General features: G+C 35.8%; 1 protein-coding gene across 1 annotated transcript in view; it reads right to left on the bottom strand.

Moving 5' to 3' along the window:
* KCNQ1 (potassium voltage-gated channel subfamily Q member 1) overlaps positions 1 to 25,394 on the bottom strand; it is a 377,953-nt gene that overhangs the window by 133,206 nt on the left and 219,353 nt on the right. The window lies entirely within an intron of this gene.

Raw genomic sequence — 25,394 nt, 5'->3', positions numbered from 1 at the left:
TCTGTTACTGAGTAAGGATAGCAATAGCAATAGCACTTAGACTTATATACGCTTCACAATGCTTTACAGCCCTCTCTAAGCAGTTTACAGAGTCAGCATATTCCCCCCGCCAACAATCCGGGTCCTCATTTTATCACCTTGGAAGGATGGAAGGCTGAGTCAATCTTGAGAGCCGGTCAAGACTGAGGGAATTGACCTCCTGGCAATGTGAGCAGAGTTAGCCTGCAATACTGCATCCTAACCACTGTACCACCATGGCTCTTAGATAGTTTAGTAACGTTCAAATGAGTTGAAGGAATACCCAATTCAATGTTATTTAGACCAACCCTTCTCTTCCTTCTCTAATGGCTGAGTTTTAACTACTGCTCCAGAAGCATCCACTGACTTTGTCCATTACCAATGCATTTTCCATATCTGTTCATTTATCATACTTCCTAGTCCCCACACATCTGCCACTGAATCTACCAAAACTCTAAGTAGTCTAGTCTTTTCACAAGTTTTTCTATTAATGGAGGAACTCCATCTACACAAGGCGGGGGCGGGGCTTGACTAAAGTGAGTGTGCAAGTGAATAATTCCTCACAAAATAATTTATTTAAAAATGTTTTCTCAGTTTTTCTCAGTACATATGGATTTTAATGCAAGCACAGGCATAACAACTACAGAGAAGATACCCTAGTTGTTTATATTCATAGAAGCCAAGTCAATGCTTAACTCTCTGGATGCAGAAACTAGCATTTTTTTCAACTAAAACAAACGGCATGCATGCAAACTGGTTGCTTATGCATTTGAATAACGAGCCCCAGACAAAATCAACTTCATGCTTAGAAACAATGGAAATATAGTTTAGAAAATCTTGACTTGTTCATAAACTTAAGGCTAAAATGAGCTTTTAAGGCATTATCAAAGAAATAATTTGAGTCTAATTTTAGAAAAAAAAAAATAGAAAAATTTCCACAAAATTAAATATTAATTTTGTCTCAGCTTATTTAATATGCATAGTGCTTGACTTACAACCACAATTGAGCCCAAAATTTCTGTTGTTAAACAAAGCAGCTGTTAAGTGACTTTTGCCCCATTTTATGGACCTTTCTTGCCACGTTTGTTAAGTGAATCACTGCAGTTATTAAGTTAATAATATGGTTGTTAGGTGAATCTGGCTTTCCCACTGACTGTGTAGAGGGTTACAAAAGGTGATCACATGCAATTGTCATAAATATGAGTCAGTTGCCAAGCGCATGAAGTTTGATCATGTGACCATGGGGATGCCGCAATGGTCATAAATGTGAAAAACAGTCATAAGTCACTTTTTCCAGTCCTGTTATAACTTTGAATGGTCACTAAATGAACTATTGTAAATTGAGGACTAGCTGTAAGGGAGGAATGAACCAACAGACATCTTTAGTTTAAAAGGAATAATTGGGATAGCACGGAGTTTAAGTTATTTTACTACTGGAAGAGCTAAATAGCAGATTATTTACTTGAGTCAAGTAGACATACACAAACATAAAATAAGAGGTTAAAAGTGGTTTTTGTTTCTCCTTCTCTTTAAAATGGCACATATTATATATATTTATGTTTATATCAGGGGTGTCAAACTGACAGCCAGATGCATCATGCACAGGCCATGCCCACTCTAGCTCCGCACAAGGGAAAAACATCACGAAATGTCATGTGACAGCAATGTCATGCTGCGAGTTTGACACCTGTGCTTTATATGCATTTGTTTTTTCATCCTTGAGTGAATGCAGTTGATCTGTGCCACCTGGATTCCTTATGCAATGCAATGCAGATTTGAGACGGCTAAGGTGTAATGCCTAGAAGTTAAACTAGTAAATAAAATATAGAGGGGGAAAAAAGGATTAGAAGGATGAAGAAGTTTTATTTACTGATTCCTTGCGAATTTTTGCCTCTAAACATAAACAAAATTAAAGCATTTTTTCTCAATACAATACTAATTAATATTTAATAAAATTAAACAGAACCCAAGTCAATGAATGCTTGGTTAATGTCTAAAACAACAGCTTCCTTGAGGATACAAGTACAGAATTGTTGAATAGCAGTCTATTTTAAAATAGTTAGTGCATAATCTTGCTATTCAGCCTGTTCTTTCACCAAGTTTTATTTAAGCAGTTTATCTTATTGAGATTAAGATCTCTTTTATAAAGAAATACCTGGTAAAAGCAGGCCTCTGGTTTTGAATGTCAGGCTATATTTCAGTGAAGGAGGGGGAAAGAAGGCTTTTAATAGCAGAATGCTTTCTCAGTGTAATCTTTATCAGGCAACTGGAGAACTAATGCCAACACATTAGAGATAATTCCTCTAGCACTATGGATCATCCAAAGACAGTTTGTTTATTGTCTTGAAGGCTCCCATTCTATTATCCTGCATTTTTATCTCGGTTTTTTCAGTTGGGCCTCCTTTAACATGATGTATTGACAGATACAAGGGATATGCATGTTTTTAAATAAAACATTTATGGCAAATTATACAAGGCATGCATATCATGCAACTGGAGCCCAACAGCCCTTTAGGGAGGCAAACTTGTAAGATAAGGGAGATGTGAGGGGTATTGTTGTAACAGGGGAAGTGCAGGTAGGGAAAAAAAAACCATGCCCATCATTCTCTCTCCCACATCACTCCAGCTCTGCCAGAGATTTCTCCTCAAGAGGGAAGGAGTGATGACAGCTATACATGTTTGCAGTTAGGAAAATGTTTACAGCCATCCTAAAATTATGATATAAGCACTTTTTTTTGACCTGCTTGTATTCTCAACCTTGTATTCTTTGACATGCTTGTATTCTCAACCTTGACCCAATACTCTTGTATTGTACTGGTGCTTGCAACCTGTTTTGATAACTGAGGACCAGCTGATCTAAATCAAGGAAGAGATTTTTATATGGGATTTCTATATATTTACATCACTTTTGGTTATGTGAATCAGATTTATGTGATCTTGCCTTGAATGAGTAAGGAGGGGACATTTAAAATGGGCAGATTTGTTTATGGATCAGAACTTTGTTAATGAAGGGACTGCAGTAAATGTAACATATATTGAATTTATTTGTTTATCTATCTGAAATGACTTATAGAACATTTCATTGTGTGACTAATAACTACTACTGAAATAGTTACGAATCTACAAGTAGATACCAGGGAGGTTATGATAACTAAGAGCTAGCAGCTTATATTGGATTCTGGCTTAAATAGGAAGCCAATGAAGACCATTATAAGGAGACATGCAAATACTGTGGAAAGTCCAGAATGAACCTAAAAGCACTGTTGTACACCAGATCAGGAAATAGAAAGAAGAATTGAGGATTGCTGCCAGGGGACCATTACAATAATCGAGGCATTATATAGTAAGGCATACACCAACCATATTTTCTGTCTCTGTGGCAGTCTTTTAAAATATAGTCACCAAGTAAAAATTAGCAACCTTAGCTGTAGAATCAGGAAACAGGTTCAAACTCAACTGCTCAAGGGGATATAATGGAATATAATATATGAAAAATTATCCACAGTTTATTGAATGTCATTCTCTTATATTGAATGTCATTCTCTTAAGACAGGGATAAATTAAAATGTGGGAGTAGAGGAAGATAAAGGGAATGATGGAAGATGGCTCATTGGAGGAAATCTACTGTGAAGGAAACTCCCAACACATTAGAGTAGATTTAATGGATGCATAGGAATTACAGGGAAAGGAAGAATCTGCCTCAGTAGCAGGTTTAATTCCAGGAGATTGGGGGTGTTGTGTCAAACTCAGGTTGTCACGGCAGCATTATGTGATGCATTGGGACTTTCTCCCCAGTTGCTAAACTGGGCGTGGCCGGCATGTGACTGAGGTAGATGGGCTAATTTGGGTAGGTTCTCCTGCCATAATTCCACAGATTCTATTGCCTGAATTGATTTATCACACTGAAAAACACAAAACTCACAATCATACAAAACCCATATCCTCTGAAAGGGGCCTCAGAGAATTAGGGAACTCTTCTAAGGAGTTTTTGTGAGCAGCAGGTAGGTGAAAAACCAGTACTTCTACGAGCAGAAGTGCTTATTCCTCATAGAATATACAAACTTACATAGAAAATCCTTGATTTACAACAAGCCATTTAGCTATTGTTCAAAGTTACAGTGTACAAGATGACTTATGACTGATCTTTGCACTTATATAACCACTGCAGCATCCCCATAACCAGTTGACCAATTCTGATGCATTATGATGCTTGCATGTCCCAAGGATATGTGATCACCACTTGCAACTTTCCCAACTGGCTTCTGACAAGCCAAGTTAATGGGGGGGGGGGGGAGCCATTTGCTTAATGGCTACATGATTCATTTAACAGCTGATTAGCTTAACAGCTGTGGCAAAAAGATCATAAAATCAGCATGACTCACTTAATAACCACCTTACTAAACAACAGAAATTCTGGTCCCAATTGTGGTCAAAGGTCAAGGATTACCTGTAATATTTTCTGTAACCAATGTATTATGAAATACCTAAATTTTATCATATGAAAAGAAGCTTCTTGTTACAATACTGTTTTTGGTTATTACTAGCATAAGATTATACTCTCTGTCTGTCTGTCTGCCTCTCTCATATACACATTTTTATAGTCCAAGATGAAGTTGAGTAGAGGGTATCTAAAAATGTAGAAAGGATAACAAAAGAGGCAGTTTCAGCATAAACTCAAGGGTCATAATGTACCATTTTATACAAGGATATTTCAGTATGTATAGTAGATTCCATAACTAGAACCTGTATTCTCAAGATAACCCATGAGTCTAAATTCAGGGATCCCTACACCCAGTTTTTAAAAATCAATCTTGATTATATATACAGTATAGCTCTGTTTTCTTTCAGAATCTGAAGTAATGAATGGTTACATGAGACTGAAAAATGTAGTCTTGGCATATAAATAGTATAATCTTGCCAGCAAAAGGTTTTACAGTGCAGGTTGGACATAATCTTTCTTTCTCCCAAGAGCACTATAGTGTTTCAGGGCAAAGAGAAAGCAAATTGTATTAACTATGTGGAAGAAACACTTGCAAATGATTTTAACACAGAGAATATTTTCTTCTTTTGATTTATTTTTTCCATTACTTGTTAGTGCTTTCCCCCCCTTACTTATGCAAGATATATATATATATAAACAAGCAAATCAACAATTTTCATATTAAAATGCTGAGACATTTTTCTAGGCAAGCTTAGAGAGGTTGCCAGGGAGGGCAGACAATTTTTATGTAGGCTTTCTCCTCCAGGACTCAAACCCGGCTATTACGTGTGCAGTGGCAAAATTCTGTGTTGCTGCAATGTCTACAAGAAAAAAATTGGTTACAGAATTATAGCTGTCAATTTGTGCCAAGACAGAACAATCTTTGGAAAATGATCTACATACTTATTGTCTCTCCACTCATATAAACCAGGTAGTTGACCCTAACTGTTTGAGAACATGTATTTTCTTAACAGGATGTTTTTATCCACTATTAATGTATTATAATGTGTCAGTACTATTTTTTTATATATTGTAAATAGTGATGTCTATTGCTGGTCCAAGATCGTAATAAAGTTATATTCTATTCTAGCCAAGATTTGTTGTAAGATAATTATCCTAGATGTATCAATTCAAAAGAAAACTAAAATAACTAAAATAATGAAGAAATAAAATGTGATTGATTTTATTATGTTAATTATGTCATTTTTGCCTCAGATTGTTTAGAATAATGGGAGATAATGTTATTTCATTATATATACTTATTCAAGTTAGGATAGATATTTTTAGACTATCCATAATGTAATTATGGTATGTACATTCAAAATAAACCCGATGAAAAAGATGCCATTTAAAAATGTTTTTTATCCTGAGTCTACAGCTAGAGATAATGAAATGTCTTTTTATTTTTTTACATTATGCCTTTTTTCAGAAATAAATCTTGCTGAGTTTAGTGCAATTCACTGAATCATGTTATTTATTGACTTTATTTTAATTAATTTATTCAAATATTAATTTGTCTTTTCAGAGTCCCTTACATTTAAAAATAATTGTTCAGCAAAGCACAATGAAACTTTATTGTTTTTAAAAAACACACAACATAATCAAACAAAACTAAAGTAATTCCAGAATCAAAAAGGCCTCAATGAGTGGCTCACCCTTCTCAAAATGAGGTCATAGTACAGGCTGGGTGATCATTACCTTTCTTCTGAAAGCAGGGGACTTCCAGTTACTTATCTGAATTAAATGGTATGTGGGTGATCTCACCCTCTGTGTTTACCTATTTTATGTAGGTTACATTCTTCTTCATGAAACGGAGGTGTTTCAGGACCTATTTCTGCAGGAATGTCCCAACAAATTCCATTATGCCCCAAACCCCTGTAAAAGTGAATGGGCCCCTATTTGAAGGGTCATCTTCTCCAACATAAGCATGGCCTGCCCATGAAAAGTATGAAGTTCTGGGGATGTGGCTGGGGATGTTTAGCATAAAATGGTCTTCTGAAGAGGACTAGTTGCTTTGTGGATTTCTAAATGTCTTTTTCTTTTCTCCCAGTATAAAATCTGTGCCATTTTATTCTGCTTTTAATCAGCCTCTTAGAGCCAATTGTTCAAACATTTTATTATTTTATTTATCAGATACACTGAATATATTTTTGAAGGACAAAAATAAATTCTAATCCAAATAAACATAAACACAGATTTTATTTATTTTACTTTTTCAAGAACTTCGCACACTGCCCTTCAAAACAAGCTTTTTCCAGGGTGGCATACAAAATATTTCAAAACGAGTATCTGAAAAATGTAAACTTAAGGCAGCTGTATAAATTGAATTCCCAAAGCAACTGAAAATACATATGTAAGAAACAGTAAGTTAAACAAACAATTAAAGCAACCACCATAAAGCAAAAAAGAAAGCATCAGAAATAAAATAAAAAAGGATCTGTACCAGCAAGACAGTTGTTATTAAATAAGCTGGGAAAACAAAAAGGGGTTGCCTGTTGCTAAAAGGCTAGTAATAAATCCTGACCATATTTGTCCTTGGAGGGGGCCACCAGAAAGAAGGCTGTCACTCAAAGTTGTTGAATGAGTATGTGCAAAGAGAAAAATGGGCACCATGCATTGGAAGAAGTGTCCTTCAGGGTACTATAATAGTGTAATGACTAGTATTATATATAAATTTTGAGATTGTGAAATACATTGGTGCAAAAAACCCCATAACATCCAATTCGAGTCATATTTTGATACTTCCATATTTGTAAACTGAAGTTATAAGGATTTATGAATGCATTTTCTTTAGGAATCCTGTTTACGTCTGATAGTTCTTAACTTCATCTTATAACAATCTCATCTTTAGTGTTTGCATTAACAAAGTTAATCCAGCATCAGTCAAGTGGAATTGCATTCGCTTAATGCGATTTCATAACTTGTCCTACTCTCTCAGATATACACAAGCACACACCATTATTACCAAAAGATATTTCAATCTCCTGGAGTTGGGTAGCTTCATGGAGCTTCAATGTTTACACCGACAGGGTAAAATACACCCCTTGGCCTAGGCTCCTAAGTGTTTGTTTATTGTGGGACTACAATATAGTATGTATTAGCATACTACATCAGGGATCCCCAACCCCTGGGCTGCAGCCCACTGCTGGGCCATGGCCTATTCGGAACTAGGCTGTTAGAGAGGCAGACCGGTGTGCACACACATGTGCAGCTCAACTTTCTCTCACGCAGCTCAACTAGTGCAAACAGAGGGCTGGCGCACATGCACCCTGGTTCACCGCTTGTGTGAGTTGAGCTACACATGCCACCTAGTTCCCCTGTCCAGCCACCAGCCTAAGCTGCCAAGGTTGGGGACCACTGTGCTATACTATATTTTCTTTTAGGCACACAAGGCCAGAGGTGGTATTCAGCAGGTTCTGATCAGTTCTGGAGAACCGGTAGTGGAAATTTTGAGTAGTTCGGAGAACCGGTGGTAACCTTCCCCTGGAGTGGAGTGGGAATGGAGATTTTGCAGTATCCTTTCCCTGCCATGCCCACCAAGCCATGCCCACCAAGCCATGTCACCCCCACCAAGCCACGCCCACAGAATCGGTAGTAAAAAAATTTGAATCCCACCACTGCACTAAGTCCATAAAACATAAGAATGTTAAGCAAGTTCACTGTGTATTTTTGGAAGGGTAAAATGCACTGTACTCTTGAGAAAAAGTATGGGAACTTCAGTTCTTTCCTATCAGAGGGAGAAGTAATGGAAAGTGGTCCATGTGACATCACATACTAATTTGTGAATTTTCACTGCATATTTTTAAATAATTAAAGTCATGTATAGTTTGCACTGATCACTGAGTCATGACTTCCCTTGATTTATAAGGATAAGGTCCAGTTGGTAAACAGTTCTAAATCCAACAAATGTTTAGAGTTGGACTGCAAACAGAAAGGAGATATTCGCTTCAAACATACACCTTGGCAGTTCCAAACTGTAACATGGAAATCTTCAAACCACTATTAGTATCTGTGGCGGCAGAGTGGTTAGAATGCAGTACTGCAGGCTAAGTTAACTCTGTCCATAGCCAGGAATTCAATCTTGATGGGCTCGAGGTTGACTCAGACTTCCATCCTTCCGAGGTCTGTAAAATGAGGGCCTAGATTGTTGGGGACAATAAGTTGACTCTTTAAGCTACTTAGAGGGTGCTGTAAAGCGCTATGAAGCACTATATATATAAGTGCTATCGCTATATAGTCTGAGAGGCCTGGAATTGTATGCTTGCAAGTTGGAGTTGTTGGAAATTCAGGCTTCAGTATTGCTCCAGGGTAGACCCAAACCCTAGTGAGAACTGATGCATTTCAGCTTCATTAATGCTTATAACTTTTGATATACAGCTCACCATCTGAACCCTGGTCTGGAAGCAGCTTATTTATTTTCAGTACTCCGGTAATTGACTGTGTGGACCCTTCCATTGTAGAGTACTCTAGGACTGAATTCTTGGTATCTGTAAAACTACTGCCGTGAAATTCTTTTGATGTATTGAGCTGTCATTATGGATCCAGCTGACTCTGGGACTGATATTTGACTCTGTCTCGATTCCATTACCTGATCGCTTGCTTTATGTTTAAAAGAAAGGATTAAACCTAATAAATCACACCTGCCTGATGTACACAGAAGAATTACTATTATTAATGTAAGAGTGAGAAATATGTGACTGCAGATGTAATTGAACTACAGCTTCCATTATTTCTAACCACTAGCTATGCTGGCTAAAAGCTGGTGGTCTGATGGCTAAAAGCTGATGATCAGCCATATTGATAAAAACCCATTGTTACCCAGATTATGCTATACACTTAAAATTGTTTTGAGTGACAATTACTAATCTATGTAAAGGTACAATTCAATGTTCCAGAATAAACTGGTTTGAGAAAGCTTTGTTGGTATCCTATAGCTTAAAGACATCCAAGATCATGTGTCAGTCTTGTATAAATTGGCCCCTGACTTTTTTGTGCTCGGGGTCTCCAAACTTGGCAACTTTAACATTTGTGGACTTCAACGTTCAGAATTCTTCAGCCAGGGGAATTCTGGGAGTTGAAGTACACAAGTCTTAAAATTGCCTGGTTTGGTGACCCCTGCCGTAGACCATGGCCTTTTTTGTTTAATAGAAATAGCACTTAGATTTATATACCACTTCACAGTGCTTTACAGCCCTCTCTAAGCGGTTTACAGAGTCAGCATATGGTCCCCAACAATGCAAAAATTGCAATACTATTAAGCACACTCAAAATTAATATCTTATTAGAATTTGTAGTATTTAAAAAGGCAGTTATTTTGAAATGAAGGAATCAAGGAAATGTAAAAAAAAAACCCTACTTTGTGACTACAAACTACTCTCTGCAAGACTATCCTTTTCACTAAGTGGGAAAACTTAGTTGAAATGTCATGCCTGGTTGTGGTTTTCATAGTACAACAAAAATTTCAACAGGCACTAACCACTAAAATGTATTATAAATCAGAGAGAATTCACCTTGTGTAAATAATTACTTTAACATCAATGTAAACTTTCCAGTATAAATTTTTTCCACAATTTTGCTGCATATAATTATTTACAATCAACAATTTAATTTCTTCAAGAGTTCATGATGTTGATTCATCACTCAGAAGCACATATTAAATGTAATAAAGGAATTTACATCAGATATATCTTCATATTAAATAATAATAAATGTGTAAATGTAGTATTTGTGTCAGAAAAATAGAAGAAAGGAAAAAATCCCTGTAAGCCATCTTTATTTTGCCTCTAAGATCAGAAATTTGTTTCTGTAGGAACAGAATGAGCTTAGAAGCTACCCAAATGATTTTGCAACATCACATTAAAACCCCTAGAAAGATTATGAGAAAAGTTGTGTAGGCTGTCAAACCTTATTAAGTTAATGGAACTAGTAAATTGGCTTTTTTTCAGGACATGCAAAAAGAAAAGTGTTTTTAGCTAAGAGTGAAGGGGATCCAATTTCATCTTGGCTGTTCAAGGAGGTTACAAGCTATAAATAGTGATCGCTATGAATAGTTTTGTGAATTTCATACATGTATGTTCACATTGCCTCACAAGCTCCTTGCATAGAAAAGCAGAGATAGCACTTTTAATACATGGGACGTTCCTTCAAAATGGAAGTAGCCCACATGGACAATCGTAAAAGGAAATGCATTCATACATGAATAGATCCTTATGTGGAATTTTTGAAGGAAACCAAAAGGAGGCAAATCAAAGAAAAGCAGACCAGATTTTAACAATTAATAATAAATGATAGGAGCTCTTTACTACTTTTAGCAGGGATATATCCCTTGTAGTTTTTCACTTGGGCAAATATCCTTTGCCAAGTGGTAGCACATTGGTTACAGCCATGGTGGTGCAGTGGTTAGAATGCCGTACTGCAAGCTACTTCTGCTGACTGCCAGCAGTTCGATTCTCCCTGGCTCAAGGTTGACTCAGCCTTCCATCCTTCCGAGATCGGTAAAATGAGGACCCAGGTTGTTGGGGGAAATATGCTGACTTTGTAAATCACTTAGAGAGGGCTGTAAAGCATTATGAAGCGGTATATAAGTCTAAGTGTTATTGCTATCTTTGATAGATAGTTAGCATGGCTCCTACTGACATTATTGTTACTGTTCCAATGGCAGGGAACCAACAATGCATGGAACTTGCCCCAGGAAAAGGATTTATATTTACCATTGTAGTCCATGGTTCTATTAAGAAGACATAAATAGATGATTGACAGGAGAACGAGTGATTTAAGGATCACCACAAAGACACGTAAGACTATGTTCATTAATAGAACGAAGGAGGATGCATTGGTCCATTGACAGCTATTTGCCATGGCAAGAAAAAGAAGAGGCTAACTTAGCAAACAATATTTTTCCATCATCAGTTAATATTTATCTAATGTTTACTATTGGACTCTTAATTTTCAGATGATTAATCTCGCAGAGTTGAGGAAAAATGAATTTACACAATCAGTTGTTCATCCTTCTAGTGACAAAGAGTTCAGCATGACTTGAGGAACTCTACCTTTAAAAGCCTATAATGTTTCTCCAACATATGATGTAACAAAAATGCATTATTTGGGCATTTATACACATGTGTATATATTAGAATTTTAAGTTGTTCATCATATTTTTATGGGATTACAGAATTCTGAGAACTCTACTTTGAGGAATAATTTTGAAATAACAAAACAGAACTATTATGGAAAACACCAGTTTCTCATAGCAGTCCTCACATGAATGTAGCTCCAAGTTTTTAGCATGAAGGGTTCCATTCTTTTAAAGGACAACAGATAATATATGGATTTTATTGTTTTCTTTTAAGAAAAAGATAAATCCAAAAGCAACCCTCCCCTCTCCAAAAGCAAACTGCTCTCAGCTTTTTCTAAGAATGCTATATTACAAGGGGGTATATTTGGCTAAGAGGTCTATGATAGCTCAGCAGTTAAAGACACCAGACCTATTAGCTGGAAAGTTGATTGCCTAGGCTCAAGACTTGAGTTCTGTGCAATGGGGTGAGTTCTTATGACTTGTCCAGCTCCTGCCATTCTAGCAGTTCGAAAGCATGCAAACGTGAGTAGATAAATAGGTACCACTTTGGTTGGAAGGTCACAGTGTTCCGTATGCCTTGGCATATAGTCATGCTGGGCACATGACCACTGAAACGTCTTTGCTGGCTCCCTTGGCTAAGAAATGGAGATGAGCACTGCCCCTTAGAGTCAGAAATGACTGGACGGGGGAAATCTTTACCTTTTATCTATGGCTATTTTGGGAATGAGACTGCCGCTACTTTTTCATTTTACCTCTACCCTATTTCAGATACTAGAGATTTTAATTTATTGTTGATCAAAGACAAATTCAGAGAATTTACTTATATGTACATCACAACATTCCTTCTCCATTTCCATTCCCCATACATGTATGTGTCTGCATTTGCTTTGCAATTACTGGTGACTGATTTGTGAATTCTGCCAAAAAGGCAAACACCAGCTTCTCTGCTTATGAATGGAAGCTTTATCCCATTACTGAGCATTCAGCACAGAACCAGCCAGCTCCAATAACCAGTTCAATCAAATGCGAAAAAGTATGCATTTATGCACTAATAGACAACTTTTGGAATAGACATCTGGAGCAGTAAGTATATCAAACATGGACCACCAGCTGCATTTCATTTTGGCCAAAGAAACATTCTTAAGGGACAAGCATATCTCATATGTGAATAGATGCAGCACTCTGGGAAACAAATGGCTTTTGAAACTTTGCATCGGGAAAAGCAAAATGGAATGAGTGATTTAGTTGCAGAAGAAGGATGTTGCGAAGGCCTTCTATTGCATCAGAAAATTGCTGTAATTTTAGGCACGTGTAACTGGAAGAAAATCTCACTGAATGGACTGAGACTTCCTTTTGAATCAAATGTGTAAGATAGTCTCATATATAGGTATACAGGCTGGAAAGTTACTACTGTGCAAGACTGAATGGTGACCTAACCCTATCCAACACAATAACCAGGGATAAGATCACATGTTTTTCTGTGTGAACTCTGTCCCAAAACACATTTAGAACTATGTTCATATATCTGAATACAATTTAGTCAATGCAGAATGTCACTCTAATAGGATACATATTTTTGTATATAGACCTGTATCAAACAAACTAGAACTGCAACTTTTTTGTTTGAAGATACACAAAGGAGGGAGAGAAGGAAGGAAGGAAGGAAGGAAGGAAGGAAGGAAGGAAGGAAGGAAGGAAGGAAGGAAGGAAGGAAAAGAAAGACAGGCAATTCTCTCTTGATTCTCCTTCATAATTTTAGAAACATGTAAATAAATCAGCTTCATGCTGACTCCAACCATTTCCACTTGGCAAAAACATTCCTTTCCATTTTTCTTCCAAGTAAAACATTTTTTTTAAAAAAGTATTTTGCTTTATTTACTTTTTTGCACTTTCTTTGTATATGTATAAACAGCTGCTGAACTGAAATGAATGATATTCTTATAAAAAGGAATGTTATATAAATATTTTAATTTTTTTTTAAAAAAAATTATGTGACATTAATTGGAAGACAATCTGATACATTAACTGAAAGCATATGGTTATAGCATCCTTACATGAAAACTAAGGAGGTCTAAGTCTGATTTGGGATTTAGTAAGAGACCCTTTGGGAATCCAGTGGAAACTGCTTCAGATCCAAGAATGAAAGGGGAGATACCAGTGTAACAAAAGGACAAATTCTCTGTCATGCTCTCTTTCTTTCACACACAAACAACAAAAAAGATCTCACATTTCTGAAAACACTGCTTCATTATATTTAGTGTGTACTGGGAAGAGTCCTTGTTTTCTTCTGTGTAGGGAGTAATGTTGTTATACGTCAGAAGACTCTCCTTATTAGACAATTGAATGAGAGGCTAACAAAGTTAGCATTACCATTGTTTGTAAAAGAATGAGGAAAGTAATCCAGCAGAGACTGGATAGTCTTTGACAGTGCTCTTACTAAATGATAACCTATTTGCAAACATTTAAAGTAAAAAAATAAAGGTTATCCTACAGATAGCTAAATAACTTTTAGCAAAAGTCTGTGCTTTTTACAAACCATGTAACTTGTTATATCAGTGGAAATTATTTCCAAGTAATTATGCAGATAATTTTAATTATGTCCTAAAAATATAATGAATTATATAAAAAAAATAATAGTGTATCCATTTATACATGGTGGTCATAATTTGTTGTGGTACAGCAAAGCTATCAAACTCTTGGCCTGCGGGCCGAATGCGTCATGTGCTGGCCATGCCCATGCCTGGTTTAGCGAAGGGGAAAAAAGTCCCGATACATCATGTGACACCACCATGACGACATGAGTTTGACACCCCTGTGGTACAGTATGGCTTCACCTCTAGGGGAAAGGCTGGAAAAACTTTGTCTTCAAGAAGTCCTGAATCTCTTAATTGCTGATTACTGTAGGATAAGGCATGGAAATCAGCCATTCTTTCATCTTCCTCTTGAGAGGCAGATCAATCTCACATGAGCTAAATGAAATAAAATTTTACTAAAAAGAGAGAGGAAAAATAGTTTTGCTTTAATTTTAATCATGTGAAAACATTCAGTGCTGGAGGGAAAAAAAAGCTTAGGTCTATTTAAATTATAGAATTTTAAATAACTACCCATTCTTTTTTTTTTTTTAAAGGGCAGTCTATATATGAAACTGAACTAAAACCACTGTGGCCATTACTTTGCCCAATTGTATGAGAGCTATTATTTTTGGTAATTTTAGAAATTTAAAAAAGCAAATCAGAAAATTACTTAATAGCAAAACATACTTTAAGTACATCTAAATTTTAAAATATTTGACCAGTTCCAGGTAGCTGAAAATTTCCCACAGTTTTCTTTAGTACATATTTGGGACAAAATATTACATTTGGCTTATTTAGATTCCCAACATATTATCAAGGGCTTTGCTAAGCAACATAAAAAATAAAGTTTTTTCATGTGACATATATTACACATTATCTAAAAGCTTCATAATATATGTATAATAAATATAAATGTGATACTTTTATTCACATGGATGGCTTCTTCTTCACTACCACAAAGTAAAGTCAGGCACTGTCAATGTAGCAAGAATTAACAGCAATAAAACTTGTGTTTGTTTTATTTCTTTTTGACATTTATGTTTACTGAAGAAAATATGTGGTATATAATAGCCAACATGGTTTTTAATTCAATAGGTAACATGGAATGAACTGTAAGTTTGTGTGAATCAATCTTGATTTTGAATTGACTTTTTCATATATAAGGAGAGTTTGATTTAGTTTGATTTTGCAACTCAAGATTCACAGGCATACCAATTCCATTTGAGCTGCTTTGAGATTTGTTTCAAAAAGTCTTCCAATGGGAAGCATAAAAACAACTGTTTCATATTTGACTGAATCAGATGAAAATGTTATATTGCCAGAGACACCCACTTCTTATCCCACAAATACCTTTTATTTGTTTACTTTCAGGGTATGCTGCTGAAGGCTCCAGATAGTTAACTATGTCAACACATAAATAATGGCCCAGCAAACCACAAATATAAACAAACATAGAACAAGAAAGATGAAAACAAAACAAAAAAATTACAAATGCCACGTGCCTACAAACCTACCTTCCAACTGCAACACAGATTTACACAAAACGTCATTGTCAAGTATAAAATCTAGAGCAACTCATATGTCAGGATACACCCTAAGTTTTATAGTTTTGAACTAAAAATGGAAAATTCTGTTTTACTAGAGCACATCAGCTCTTAGTTAAGAGTCTTAGAATAATAATATTTGTTCATAGCCAGATATGAACATTCTATGCTCACTTTGCAATTAATTTCTTGCACTAAAACTGCTTGTGGCTGGGTGACTGATGGCAGGATGGATGGAGGGTAAAAATAATTGCCTGATCAAATTTCGCTTCCTCCTCAATCCAGGTAATGTTGCTGCTTTGTCTCAATTCTTTTAGGTAATACTTTAAAGTAACAGCAATTACATAATAATATCCCTTTGCTTTTTTATATCATAAAGTTAACCAACCAATATCAATTTTTTCTTTGTCTAAATAAAATATATTATTTATAGAATCCTTGTAGCATTTTTAAAAGTGGTTTGTACCATTTAAAAGTAGTTAAATGCCAATCTAATCAGATCAATATATCAGTATGAGGCACACAACTCTCTTCTGACTCATTTTAGAAACTATGTTTTCTTATGGTATGAAAGAATAATATTTTCATATAAGAGTTTCCAGTCACACAGTAGTTGTGGGAAATAAGTCTTTCGCAAGGATTCAAAAAGCTTGATCTATCTTTGAAACGATTTCCTTAGAATAACTAAATATTTCATTCAGTGAGCTATGAAATATTTCTTCTAATATAGATGATGTTTGTACATGCTTTATTTACTTGGGAGGGCTTGACAGAGATAACTCCATGATTTGGTAGGCTATATTGTGGTATGACAGATTATGTAAATAACTGTACATAGCACATCCCATAACATTTCAAAATGAACAGCTTTTCTATTTCTTCGTATCTCTGGTAAGGTGCCTCCATAGAAAAAGTCTTTGATATACAAGGTATAAACCAAATGTCTCACAAAAACATTTATAGCTTCAGTCCAAAGTACAGGTAGTCCTTGACTTACAACCACAATTGAGTCCAAAATTCCCATTGCTAAGCAAGATAACTGAGTTTTGCCCCATTTTTTAAATTTTTCTTGCCAGAGTTATTGAGTGAATCATTGCAGCTGTTAAGTTAGCAATACAGTTGTTAAGTTAATCAGGTTTCCCCTGGCTTTGCTTGTCAGAGGGTCGCAAACAGTGACAAGACAATTTTCAAGGGTCTTTGAAAACTAGAAAATGATAGAAACAGCTAATAGTGATAGTATTTTGGTTTTTAAAAATGTATATTGTAAAGACTTAAAATCTCCTCTTGTTTTCTTTTGTTTGTTTCCTCCTTAAAATTATTGCTTTTCATATGACAGTGGATCCAGAATACTTCTTTGTTTACTATAAAGCTGCTAGTTAATTGTTTTCAGAATTAACTCTTTTTTCTACCTGTTTTTTCTAAACAGGCAAAAGTTGATTCATTCCTTAGTATTCAGTAGCATGAACAGAACAAAAAATAAAATAAAATATAAACAAACGTTTATTAGATGAAAGCAAGTTTATTCAATTTGCTTTATTTTTAGTATTATTTTTTCTGCTTTGCGGCATCCCAAGAATGAAAATAAACTACTTAATTCAGTATGCATTTGCGCACAATTTGGGAACAAACATTTATCAGAGGAGGGAACAAAAACAAAAGAAAAATGTAAAATATTTTAAAGTAAACTTCATTGATAAATGGACAACTGTTGTCAGAAGAAACTGTACTTTTATAAGAAATATACAGTACTATATATAACATATTTCATAAAATAACACATGATGTAATGGGTAAAAGGGAGGTAAAATTTAAACATCACCTACATTTTCATTTTTCCCCCCTAAAATCCTCCACCTGCCAAAAAGATACTAGGAAACAAGCTTGCTCATCTTTATGTCTGATCAGGAAAGCTGCTTTCTGCCAGGTTGCTAAGATGACTTATTATCAAAATTCCATCCTTCTCATTGGTTTTTTTATTGGAAAAGATTTTGGAAGTGTATATATTAAAGAGATCATTACAGACAGGCTAAAGTACTTAGGCATTGTAAGCCACTACTTTTTTGCTTTCCGGCACTCTCGAAAATCATTCTCCTGATCCACCCTCCATTTCCTTACTGCATGTCGCTAATTCTGGCAACAGCTATTGTGCAGCCCTTTGCAGTTGCAACATGTACAGTCACCATTTTTAAAGTGTTGTTCTGAATTATGTTCCTCACACTAAATTTAGGGAGAGGAGCATGCATGGCGCTTAACAGACAGATCAGGATGTATCTAAAGCACCTTTAACAACTTCGCACATTTTTTGCAGAAGCCAGCATTAGCCTTTACTGACAATGCTGCTTTCTTACCCTGCCTTGACATTCTCTTGCACACGTATATGTATATATTTTCCTTCTAATTGTCGCTGTGAGAACTCCCCATCTGGTCTGCAAACTGTAGAATTTCCTTTCCCATCTATCTCAGAAATATAGTCCCATGACCCAAGAGGTCACCATCTGCTCAGTTACACTGGCACAATGCCTAGTATGCTCGAGGTAATGCCACCATCCTTTCCTCCAATTGTAAGCTCCCAATGAGCCAGACATCTACCAAAGTGTTCACATACAATGAGGCAGCTCCTGGCGAGATTAGAGTTAAGACACCCACAGAAAACTCCCTTCATCTACAGTAGTCTAGGATGTGGGAATGACCAAAGACTCATGCAGCTTCTCTTAAACAAAAGTCATTCCTAGAAACAAAGAGGTTTGTGTGATGTGCTAGCATCATGATAGCACTATATAAAACACACTTGCTTTCTCTGTCTCTCTCTCACACTCACACACACATACTTGCTTGGGTCCAGCATGTGTGATTCCCCTGATACTTCTTTTAATGATTTTTATGCACAAATGAATACTGAATCCACTCTCATTCTTTGGATGCCCTAGAGCAGAACAAATAACACTCAAAATGAAGCAAAATTGGAGTTTTCATTTAGTGCTATTAGTACCATTTACAAACAAAACTCTGATGTTAAGTTTCTGAGCTATCAATGGTAAAATCAAGGCAGAAAGGTTCCCTCCCCTTTTATTTGACATCTCCCTAAAATATTCTAGACAATTATTACTAATAAACTGTATTTCAAATACACTAAGAACATAGTAAAAAGAATATATTTTTACATTTTGAAAATTATTTAATAAAAATCCAAAATGAATTTACCAAGCAACAAATAACTCAAACCTTCAGTTAACATGGGAATGCCCAAATAACTAAGTCAGGTTTTGAGCTTGTAATGTAAAGGGGATGCATTATAATTTGTGTTTTACACTGACTATATTCATACATAATGTTAAGGGAAGAGGTGGAAGAATAATTGTAATGGTTTAGGTTGAAGAATTTTCAATTTTTTTGAAGGAGAAAATATTTGCTTTCCATCTTTCTTTGTGGTGCTTTTTTACTTGTAAGAAAATTGGAAGACATCATTCTAGACAATAAGAATGGATTAATGGTTGGAGCCTTACGATGAACAATAAACAGTTTATACTTTTCTGCTTGTGTTCTCCAAATTTTGCACTACAGTTATAAAAAGAGCAACACACAGGTGTAAATCAGGCAGGGGTGAAAAGACAGAAGAAATAACCAGTCTTCCCAACAGGTTAAAAATGTTCTTGATCCTGAGAAAACAGCAAATCAAAGAACAATATAATCAACAATATAATATTGTTATACTATGTTGTTTATAAACACATTATTCACACTGGAGAATTTTGATACAACTATTCATTTTGGTGCTGTTTTTTAAGAAAATGATACTCTTTTCTCCTACCTGTTCTCCACAATTTGGACCTTTCCTTACATGGGAAGTCTGAGGAGAAATGTTTCAACAAGCAGACTATATTGGGTTTCTATGGTGTTCCAGACCTCAGAACAACATCAAAAAAACAATAACAACAACCCCAGTCCACACTTCAGAGGAGCTGCACTGCAATTCCAACAAGTTCGGAATCTTTTCAAATCTCCTCAATGGACTAACAAAATATTTTCACTTGTAATCTGCATCATCTTTCTTTCCACTGACAGAAAGCAACCATTTAGCAAAGCTTCATTGTCCCCAGTACTAAGAATAAAGTATAATTCATCATGCCTATTTAAAGAAAGATTAGATACTGAAAACACACAGCAGTCAGTATGAGGAAAATCAAAAGACATTTAATACAGAATAAATATTAAAAGATCCTTGCTAAAATAATAGATCACATGACCAATTCAAACGCTTCCTCTATTTTATTAGAAAAGACAACTTTCTATCATTTCATCTGACAGACAAATAGCTGAAAAATTTTCAACCCTGAGGTACAAATATTATCTTCTATTGCATATTTTCTTTTGTTAACCTTTTTCTTCTGAACATGGCTTGTTAAATTGAATGGAGGTTAAATAATAAATTTGGGAGTTTTATATCATATATCTTTGTTAGTCTTTAATATGATCAGCTTATTTCCTGTGACAAACCTCTCTAAATTTTCTGTGCAGAGGTTCAGTGACATGCAAGAGAAACAGGGAATTAGAATCACACTGGATGCTATAAATCATGATTGGGGCTGGGGAATTCTGACAGTTGACGTTCAGAAGTCTTAAAGTTGCCAAGGTTGAGCACCCCTGCTATAAAGGTTATCTGTGGGACCACCTTTCCCAAAGGACATCTATACATATTACCAGCTCAGATAATGCATGCATACTTCTAGTCCCTTCTCTTAAGCATTGCTATCGCATGGGATCTAGGACGTGTGCCGTTTGCATGGCAGCCCCTACCCTATGCAATGCTCTTCTCCCTAAAATTTGGCAGTCCTTTACCCTTCTAAGATCTGGCTTTTCCCTCAAATGCTGGGATTGGGTGAGGTGGATGAGAGAACATAAAGATGTTGGAAGTTTAACCTTGGGATTAGGTTTTTGTTGTTTATGCTCGTAATGGTTTTGTGTTGTGTTGTGTTGTTTTTACTGATGTTGCTTTAATTGTTGACTGGAAGCTGCCCAGAGTTCAACATAAGACGGGCAGCTATATGTTTCATATAAGTAAAATAAAAAACAAACTCCCCAAATTCACACTTTCAGCCTGAGGTGAGACTGTTGGAAAATTAATGTGGGTGATTTCCCATTGAGCACCTACCCAGTTAGTTCCTATATCCAAATCACAACAGCCATACACAAACTACTCAGTTCAGCTAGCAAAAGATAGTTTGATGTTTATTTATTAAATTTCAGGAAACATTACAAACAATGAACAAAACCAAATAAAAACCAGGCAAAAGCAAGAACAGAAAAACATGAACAGGCAATAATTAAAATTATATTCTTATATCAATCACAAGGCATGGAATGTTTCAGAGCTGCTGGAAACAATATTGTGGTAATTAGCATGGATTATCCCAATGGGAGTGATCTTTGATTATTCCACCTTTAAACCAGCTTTCTGTTTTTGTACAGAACAGCAGCAGACTAGAGGTAGAAAGGAAGACAGTAGGTAATGTTTCTCTAGTCTGCACTATTAAAGAAACAAATTCGGTAGATAGGGATAATGTATACACAGTCAACAAGAGTCAATGTATATCTGTTAAAAAAAACCAACGAACAAATCTTCTGAACATCTCAGGACTGTTGAAAATCAAGCAATTTCCACAGACATAAAATATTGACTATTTTGTTTGAATTCCCAAACTCTTAATCAGCTGACTGTGCTGAATAATCAAAATTTATTTCAGCATATTTCAAATTATATGCAAACACATGCTACAAGTCCCTGTGTTTTATCCTACCCCTTTAAAATTCCCTTAGAAAACAGAACATTTTCTGAAACTACACTTTTCCTTCCAGTTAGACAAAGCATTAAAAACTGAAAAAAAAATTGTGCATCACTCTAACTTTGCAGCTTAATTTATTACAAAGCAGTGATAAAGCCTGCTGGGAGTCAGCAGTATTTATGGAATTGCAAAGCTGAGCAATTAATGCTAAGCCAGTTTCACCTCCCAGAGGACCATTAGAGACAACACCAGCACTCTTCTCTCTGACCTAACAAAATTTATGGCCTCCCAGGTTGGGTCTCTGGTGGAGCTAGAGATAAAAATCAACAAAACACCTGGCAAATATGAGTAACTTTGTGTAAGAAAGTATGCCCATTGGCTATTTTTTTAAAAAAGGTTATAGAATGTTTTTTTATTCTTCTCTACCACAAGATCTACAGTATGCATGGTTTTAAACAAACAACTATTTTGGTTAGGCAAGGTATATGATTTTGTACTGAAAGTTTCTTTCCAAACTTCCAGAAAATGCCCAGCCTGTATTTGTGTGTATTTGTACACACATTCACATGGGTGGTCTCTAGTATATGCTGTGGTTAGTGAAGCACCAAGGCTTTGTGCTTTACAAGAGTGGCCATTAACAAGAGAAGAGTCATTAAAACATATAAGCAAGCTTCATCTTTTTTTTTTTTTTTAAACAAAGGCATTTTGTAGGACTTGAGATAAAACAAGTCTTTTTTAAAAAAATGCTCAGATATTTTATAATTTTAGTGGATATAAGGTTAAAGTACATATGTGAAATTTTTTTGGTAAACCAATAATAAAAGAAACTCATCTTGTTTTATACTTCGAGTGGAGAACAATAGGAACTTTCGATTATCACTGGTGTATATGTGTATGTGTGTGTGTGAGAGAGAGAGTATATATAGGTTTAATAATCTATAGAAAATCTTATATGCCAGTTGGTAGTGCTTTGTGGATAGAAGCAATAAAAAGATCTTAATCTATTCTGAGACTTTCCAAAAATATTGTACTCCGAACCTGTCATAAATTTCAACTTGCTTTCATAAGATTTTAAAATTAAGAAATAAACTGAACAATCCAACAAATTTGCATCTACCTATTCTTCCCTAGTGAAGTGAACACCTGGACTTGCTATACTTGAAAACTGTTTTTTTTTTAATTGGTTAAGGCATATTACAAATTTTATGAATGTGGGTTTTATTGCATATGCTGAAAAGCTATTGTGGACATTGTTTATCAGTCCAAAACAAAACCAAAAAAAACCCCAAAGCAAAATAAAATTGGCTCATCAAACTTTAATCTCTTCCCCTTCCATCTCCTGGGATAACCAGTTAAGTGCTCTTTAAATGACCCCGTGTCAATATTAACAACTTTCATTCCAGATTACTGTTGTGACTCCCTTGCTTAAAACACTGCTAGGTTAACATCTGTACTTAATTTGTACTTTTTGTTTTGTTCTATTTATGCACCTTGAGCCTCCCACCTGTAACTAGAGCTCTTAAGTGGCAACATCAGATGGGTTTACATATGTATGAAATTGCAGAAGGCAAAGAGCTGGGTTCTACAGCTGTTCACCCAGTTAACCTTCTCATCCTTTGTGCAGGACACACTGCTCATTTATGAGAAAGGAATTGAGTGGGCAGACTGGGGTTGGCTGGGTTTTTTTTTGTTTTTTTTGGTAGGTAGGACAGGAAAATAAAGTTATCTAAACTCTGAATCACCAAATAGGCTGGAGCTACTGCAGACTTCTGCAGAGCAGGGAGCTGGCAATCAGCAGATAAGGGATAGCAATGAATGACCACTGGCTTCATATGGAGGAAAGTCATCTGAAGTGTGTGTGTGTGTGTGTGTGTGTGTGTGTGTGTGTGTGTGTCTTTTAAAGGATGTACTTGTTCAGATCTAATTGGGTGTTTTTAGGGCAAGGGTTGTAGGCAGGAAAAGAGTAGTTTTCTGTTATTAAGCTATCCCTAAGCTGGATCCTACTTCAGCTGCCCAAAGAGATCACTTGCATCAGAATCCTATGTTTCAGTTTACAATGTAGATAATGGAAAGCCCTCTGATCAATTATAACATTGAAGAATAATTCATTACTGCACCACTCTGCATAATTAAAAAAAAACCCAGCTATTCAGACATTTCATTTATACTGTGCATAAGGAAGGCACTTGAGTTGCCTTTTAGACATGACCAGGTTTATCCATAGATGAGCTAGAAAAAAGTAGCCTTGATTTAAGCACAACCCTACTTCTAAATCAAAATACATCTAGGGTTTTAGGGGAAGTACCCTTCTGAATGTGTTTAAAATGTACTAAAAAAAAGATGATAGGGCAAAGACAATATAACTAGCTGTCTCTTCCATCCAGAATGTATGCATTTATTTAGAAAATGCACTGGTTCCAGCACAGAGCAACTTCTCTCTTCTACCTAAATGAAACAAAACATACTTTGTGTGTGTGTGTGTGTGTGTGTGTGTGTGTGTGTGTGTGTGTGTGTTCCTGTGTGAGAATGTGGTTTTAATTCCAATAAAAATGTGTTAAATGTAAGGCCCAATGCAAAACATAGCAAATTTTTTCGAAGATACCCTTCCTTGCATGATTAAGAGGAAGATTGTTCTAAAAATAAATCCTGGAGCTGAAAATGGTTTGAAACAGGGACATTGACTGTGCTGGGGCCATTCCTCCCACTTCTGGCTTTTATTAATTGTTTTGGCACATATAACATTGTGCTCATATCTGAAAACCTGGTGGATTAGAGGAACAGGATGCTAAAATATATGACTTGCATGCAACATACAACAATATGTATACATTCTCTCGTTTGTCCTCAACCTAAGATTTACAAAGCAATCGTGGAATTAATAACACTAAAAATGATGTGATATTGATAGATATCAGAGGATTGGAACAGAATGATTTTAAAGAACGTCTTCCATCCAGAATGTATGCATTTATTTAGAAAATGGGCACTAATTCTGTATCTGAATGTTTGAATGTGAGGGCTTGGTTTCTGCAAAGAAAAGTAGTGCTTGCCAGCTGAAGGAAAGCCCTTTTTGAAGGCAGCAAAGTGCTGAAAGAGGAAAGGATGTTCAGTCTTGCCTCTGTACTTCCTTGGCATGGCTCTGATTGCAGCACAGACGGTCAATACCGGTGTGTTTGTGTGCAAATAACATTCTACTGAATGATGTCTGCACCTGTGTCAACTGACATCAGTATCTATTTATTAAGTTTATTTAGGCGGACCACAAGGCACACCTGCACTGGCTCCAGCACAGAGCAACTTCTCTCTTCTACCTAAATGAAACAAAACATGCTTCAGGAGTGTGTATGTGCGTGTGTGTGTGTGTGTGTGTGAGAAGAGAAGATGCTTTATTTTTCCACATGGTTCAATATTTTCCATTTAGTCAAACATAATTTACTTAATGTGGTTTTAATTCCAATAAAAATGTGTTAAATGTAAGGCCCGGTGCAAAACATAGCAAATTTTTTCAAAGATACCCTTCCTTGCATGATTAAGAGAAAGACTGTTCTAAAAATAAATCCTGGAGCTAAAAATGGTTTGAAACAGGGACACTGACTGTGCTGGGGCCATTCCTCCCACTTCTGGCTTTCATTAATTGTTTTGGCACATATAACATTGTGCTCATATCTGAAAACCTGGTGGATTAGAGGAACAGGATGCTAAAATATATGACTTGCATGCAACATACAACAATATGTATACATTCTCTCGTTTGTCCTCAACCTAAGATTTACAAAGCAATCATGGAATTAATAACACTAAAAATGATGTGATATTGATAGATAAGAACCAAAGGATTGGAATAGAATGATTTTAAGGAACGTCTTTTTATTTGGCCCCACAATCCAAACATTTGTTGGGGAGAAGTGACGGGTAAGTGACTCT

The sequence above is a fragment of the Notechis scutatus genome, chromosome 1 (genome assembly GCF_049901735.1).
Source record: "Notechis scutatus isolate UNSWTSFEM ecotype Mainland chromosome 1, rNotScu1.2, whole genome shotgun sequence".
NCBI lineage: Eukaryota > Metazoa > Chordata > Lepidosauria > Squamata > Elapidae > Notechis > Notechis scutatus.
Note: the sequence above shows the minus strand (reverse complement) of the source record. Positions and strands in the feature narration are given on the sequence as shown.